A 6,880-nucleotide genomic window follows, 5' to 3' on the forward strand; every position below is an offset into this window, starting at 1 on the left:
TGCCTTGATAGTCCAACCCAGTTATGGGTTAACTTCAGGGCATCCTTCACACCCCTCCCCAAGTAAATTATCTTTTTTCCACCTAAGAAACCTAAAAATTATTAGGGCTTTTTTTTTTTTTTTGCCTTGATGTGCCTTAACTTCAAGTAAAGAAGTCAAAAGTTAATTTCTCAAACATCTTCTACGTGATTTCCAAAAGACTATTTACTGAAAGCACCCTCACCCCCATTGAGAATAGTCGCACTGTAATCCCTTCTTCTCACTTCTCTCTCCTTTCAGAATTTTAGGCACGCACGCACACACACACACACACACACACACACACACACACATACACGAGCCCAGCATATTTTTCTTTTTTTTTCTAATTTACATTTAATCATTGTACATATTTACAGTGTACGACATGGTGCCCAGTGTATTTTTTCAAGCTGCTAGAACTGGAAGTCTAACAGCACAGTTGGCCATGTAGGATCCAGGCACCTTAACCACCACAGCACAGAGCCAACCCCAAATCTTCCATTTTCTCAATCATGGCAGGCTCAAGATGGGTGGGTCCAGAGAGCTGGAGGCACCCTTAAACCTTATTCTGAGCAAAGTGGCTTTTCCATACCCAAGGAATATTAACTAGGTGAGAATACTAAACTGGAGGAAGGAGCTGGGACAGGGTTAACATCTTCTGCAGAAGAAAGTGGAGGAACGGAGGAAGGGAAGGAGCCACTCACTAAGTGCAGTGAGTGGTGGTGTCTAGGCTAGACCTGGAAGAATTGAAAGGCTGAGAGGAAAGACCTGGAAAGAGACATCATAGAGAGTTTTGAGAGGCATGAGTGTGTTGCACAGCCTACCACGACCCTGGTCTAGAGGACTGATGTTAACCACAGTGGGAGGCAATAAAAGAAATGGCAGTTGCCCAGAATGTGAATGGTGAGGGCTTAGACAAGGGCAGCAACAGAAAGCATTCCAAAATAAAGTGTTACTTTTTTTATTTACTCTATTAACTTGATGAGATATCAATTTGAAAAGGTCTCCCACCCTGGGATGACTATCACCTCCTTTCAAATATCTTTTGCATCTGCCAAGGCTCAGACCAATTTCTATCCCCTCTACCAAGGCTTCTGCAATCTTCTAACCACTGCAGCGCTTCCCCTCTCTCAACTTATCGGTGCAATTGGTATTGTGCTCCTGCTTCTTGCTTCTCCCTCTCCTGTCATCCATCCAACGTATTATCGTCACAGTAATCCTTAGCTGCAGTTTTCATCACATCATAACTTGACTCCAAACATTGGACTGGCTCTTCTCTGCTAACAAGATTTTAAAACCTGAAGGAAATCAGCCATTTATGATCGTCACAAAAATACATATAATGCAGATAGTAGCTCAATACCACCCTTATATAGGCATTTTCCCAGAGCTTGAGTGAATATGGCAAGCTGTCATTTCTACTACTGCCCAGTTTATGATCCTGGCCTGCTCATCAATGTGCCAGTTCAATACAGCCTTCAAAATTCCAAAGCCATATGAAACGAAAAGTAAGGCTATATATTAATGTTTTCCAAAGTCCAGCATAGACTAACAAGCAAAGAGATACTCACTGTGTCATCCATAAAAGTATGCAAATGTTATTGAAAGGATTCTAAGCCCCCTATGAAAGGAATCATTCTGAAACTTTCATTGTTGGGCCATTATAACTGCCACTTTATCCCCACATTTCTTGACCCAATCTACTTACACATTTCCGACCACAGGGTTTTTCTGAAAGTTAGTACTAATACTGCATGAATATTCAGAGAGGCTGAAACCAAAATTACAACTGATTAGAGCAATATTTTCAGGAACCAGTCGATGGTTACATCACTAGACTCCCACATAGCCGACCACAGTTTGAGTCCCATACCTGGAGGTTTGAAATTCATACCAGGCATGTGTGTATGTGTGCCCACACTCCTGAGACGCGAATAAGAGAAGGGATTGTAGCATGTCCATCCTTCCAGGGGGTAATTTCTCACTTTCTGTCTCTCTGTCTCTCTCTGTCTCCCTGGCAAGTGCATTTGCCCTATAGCAAAACTCTCTCTAAAAAATAAATAAATAAATAAATAAATAATTCAAAATATATATTTTCAACCCTGGATGCACATCAGAATCCCAGCGTTCCCTCCAGGCAAATTAATTCAGGGTCTCTGGGGCGGGCCTGGACATTGGCACTCCGATTCTAAAGTGTAGACAAGGTTAGAAACAAAGAGTTAAAGAGACTACCTCTTGCTATTTCAGTAGAAAAGGGGCAGGCCTAGGCTGGGCAGAGGGACTTTGTAACCCATGTACACACACCAGTCCCCAAGAGGGCTAGAAAGTGCAAGAAAGAATGGCAGCCACAGAGAAACTAGGCACCACATCAAGAACTGAGGCAGAGACACAGCCAGGAGGAAACATCTGTACCTGCAAGAAGCAAGGTACCCTGGCAGTGTATACACGGCCCCCTTGAGGAAGCAGCCTAGTTTCTGCAGTGAGACAAACATACAGGAATCTTTCCAATATCAAGAGAATCAAGTAGCAGCAAGGGGAATTGGGTAAACTTTCCTACAATACTATTGCTTCCAGAGAAAAATCTATATGATCTGTAATTTCTCAGGAAAGCCCTATTGTCCTCTGACCTAATTTAAACCATTACTAAATTACTTCTTTTCGACCGATGCTAAAAATGGAAAAGACCGCTGAATGGCCATGCCTTCACATTGGTTTTTATATCAACTACTCCTGACTTGGGAGCCAAGTTCCCTGTCTGCACTTTCTAGGAGTTTCCAGGCAAAGATTAATGAACGAACATGACCCTAAATGGTTAATTGAAGCTATTTTTCAGGTTTGCTCAACACTCACTATAGCTTAAGCAGGAGACCAATGATGCTCAGCTCTGGTAATTAAAAACAATTGCAATCTTCAGATAACACTGCATTTTTATCCCGTTATGGTAACTTTCTTTTTTTATGGTATTTAAATAGTTTTTACATCATCCAGATATTTCTAACACTTGAATCCAGTTATTAACAAAGTAAAAGCCTTTACATTCTTAAAAGATATGAATTCTCAAATTAACAAATGCTACACAAGTTATAATTTCCTCCATAATATACAATAAAACAAATAATAATAACTAGATAGTGTAAGTAAGCCTACCAGAATCCATGCCTGAGAAAGCAAAACAAAATCTTGTGGCCTCCTTTGTTCCCAAAACTCAGGATCCAAGACATTCAATCTCTTATTTCTGTCATGTTTTCTCAACCACCCAAACCATACCCTGTACCTTCACCATACTAGCCTGTCCATCTGCTCCCCTTGGCCTGGAGTCCTGCCTAGAGCCAAGCCAGCTTTTCAGGTTTTCCCTGGTTCTGTCCTCAAATTTAATTCAATTTTCCTGAAATGGTAAAATACCATTGTTCTGGGACCAGCAGATGGTGTAATAGCTATGTTGCTGGACTCCCATGTAGTCGACTGTGGTTCAAGTCCTGGACCCGGTGGCTTAAACTCAGGCCAGTCATGTGTGCGTGCGTGCCCAAGATCCTGAGAGGAGGATGGAGGAGAAGGGATTGCAGCATGGCCATCCCCCCTAGGAGGTGATTTCTCCCTGTCTCTCTATCTCTCTCTGTCTGTCTTTCTGGCGAATGTACGTGCCCTATAGCAAAAACCTCTCCAAAGAAAATTAATAATAATAATAATTCCATTGTTCCGCTCTTCTTATGAGATCAGCATTGGGCATTTGACATAAAGGTGTGCTGCATTTCATGGAAACACTTTGTCACCCTCCAGGGGGGATGGCCACACCACAATCCCTTGTTCTCCATTCTCCAACTGCTGGTCCCCTATTCCATGAAATTCTTACAGAAAACTTCCCAAACCTAGAGAAGCAATCAAACACCCAAACTCAAGAAATACAAAGGACGCCAAATAGAATCAACCCAAGAAAATCCTCTGCATAACACATCATAGCCAGAATGACCAAAATCACAGATAAAGGCAAGATACTAAAAATGGAAAGAGAGAAACATCAAGTTACTTACAAAAGTTATCCCATCAGGCTAATATGGGACCTCTTGGTGGAAACAACACAAACAATGGGAAGATATATTCAAAGTGTTAAAAGAAACACAATTTCAACCAAGATTACTATACCTGGCAAGATTTTCCCTCAAATGGGAAGAAAAGATAAAAATATTCTCAGATAAGGGACTAGCAGATGGCATAATGCTACATCGCTGGACTCCCATGTAGTCGACCGCAGTTCGAGTCCTGGACCCGGTGGCTTAAACCCACAGAGTGTGCGTGTGTGTGCGTGCCCAAGATCCCAAGAGGAGAAAGGAGGAGAAGGGATTGCGGCGTGGCCATCCCCCCTAGGGGGTGATTTCTCGCTCTCTGTCTCTCTGTCTCTCTCTGTCTTTCTGACAAGTGCATGTGCCCTATAGCAAAAACCTCTCCAAAAAAAAAAAAAATCTCAGATAAGTAAAACCCAAAAGAATTTACCAACACCCGACTCCCTGTTCAAGAAGTTCTGAAGGGAATGCTATACCAGGAAAACTAAAGAGAGACAAATAAAAACAAGAGAATAACAAGAAAATGGCTAACATAATGATAGGGACAAGTCCCAAAATATCGATAATAATGCCTTCTGAAGCAGCCCATTCTGTTTTCTGACAGTATTAATCATCAGACATGAAATAAGTCTCTGGACTATAAACTCCACAAGGGTATAATTCAGTTTCTACCATGGAAACTCCAAAAGTCATCTGTTTCTTCTCTGTGACAGCTCTCTATCTATCATATATATGCACACACACACATAGATATATATATAAAGATTTTTGCTATAGGGCCCTTGTGCTCACCAGAGAGACAGAAAGTGAGAAATCACCCCCTATGGGGATGGCCACTCCACAATCTCTTCTCCTTCGTTCTCTTTCTGGGATCTTGGGCACACATGTACACATGCCTGGCATGAGTTTGAAGCCACCCACCGGGTCCAGGACTCAAACTACAGTTGGCCATGTGGGAATCTGGCGACATAACCTCTATATCATCTGCTGGTCCCACCTCTCAAAATATTTTTAGACCACTGTCATGTTTGCTCCTTCCCAACCCCCACCACATTTGTTTCTTTTCCAAGTTTAATATCCTAATTCTTTTCACCATGTCTTTTCTTTCCTCCTTCCATCCTTTATTTTGTATTCATGGTAGAGAATGTGTGCGTGCATACATGAGAGAGAGAGAAGCACCCTCAGTAGGGTCTGGTCATGCTCTAATCCCTTCCCCAGTTCTCCAGCTCCTCAGGATTTAAGGCCCACGTGTATGTACCCAGTCTGCTTCACCTTTCTTGTAAGATGGATTTCCAGCTTCCCCAACAAAGATGTGTCTAATGTCTGTTAAGCAGTCACTGCTGTGAAGAAGAAGGATCCTCAGAGAATTCTAGGCAATCTTCCACTCATCTGAATCCACACTGTCCTAATTTGTCCACCAAGACAGTTTTAAAAGGCTTTGGCAAACGGCTAGCAGAGATCCAGATGAACAATATCTATGAGCTAAGTAAACCTCTTTTTTTTTTTTTTGTAAATTATCCAGATTTGGGTATTTTCTGTCATTAACAACAGAATGGACTAGAACTGTTGATAAGCCCTAGAAATTTCCACAGCCAGAAAATCTCCATCAGAGCATAGGCCAGCTTCAATTACAGACTTGATCCGGTCCTAATAGCTTGCAGGTTCAGAGGACACAGGGCTGAACGAGGCTGCTGGCAACCCTCAGATATTAAGTGTGTAATCATGCCTCCACATGAAAATCATGCTCATTTCAGTCAATAACCCTGTGAAGAATATAGAATCATTAACTGGAATAGTAAAATTTGAGAAAGTATTTTAATGCATTTACTGTATTAAATGCTTTTACCACTAGAAAGCCCTTTGATTGAGAGGAAGAAAATTGCTGAGAATTTCCAAAGGCTAATTGATCTCCAGAGGTACTCCTGAACCTTTTACTAGCTTAATCTGAATCACAAGTAATGAATGACTGTACAGTGAACCCCAACATAACATATACATACTTTTTTTTACTTTTTAATTGCCAGAGGGCACATGTACTCACCAGAGAAAGATAAAGAGAGAGGGAGAAAGCACCTCCCAATGGGGCATGGTCAGGCCACAGTCCTTTCTCCTCCATTTCTCCATCCCATCAAGATCTGGGGCATACACACACATGTACCTGGTGTGTTTTTCAAGCCATCAGGTCTGGGATTCAAACCACCATCAACCATGTGAAATCCAGTTCCCAATGCACAACGCTTAACCACCGAGATTCGAGTCCCACCCTATTAATGTATGTTTTGACAAGAAGATGTAGGAACTTATTTTTATTACCTTAAAGTCACAAATATTCAAAATACCCATTGGCACATGTCTGGTCTTGGGTGGCAGAGAAAGCACCCACCAGCTCCGCCCTAGCTGATCTCATTATTCAATGGTGCCTGATGTGCTTCCTGGTCCCTCAAGTTGTGACAAACTGCATCATTACCAATTTCTGGAAATCCACTTCAAACAAACAGAAAGGGCTACTGATGTACTTTTAGTGTTGAGTGGGTGATTTTTTGCTATCAAATGATTTTCCAAAACAATCTATCTTTAGTGGATCTGTGATGTTTTTGGCTAAACCGGAATATTTAATTAGCCAGAAGACCCTATTTTTTGCATGTAGCGTAACAAAATTTAACACATCAAGTCACAAAGAAATCATTGTTCTGATTCCACTCCTGAGCAGGAAAGATGATACTTCGTTATTTCCTCTTTCAGAATGTGCCATATTCCAGTTAATAGTGGTGGGGGGGGGAGGGACTTGATCTCTGTCCATC

Source organism: Tupaia chinensis, unplaced genomic scaffold, assembly GCF_000334495.1.
Source record: "Tupaia chinensis unplaced genomic scaffold, TupChi_1.0 Scaffold000567_1, whole genome shotgun sequence".
NCBI classification, from domain to species: domain Eukaryota; kingdom Metazoa; phylum Chordata; class Mammalia; order Scandentia; family Tupaiidae; genus Tupaia; species Tupaia belangeri.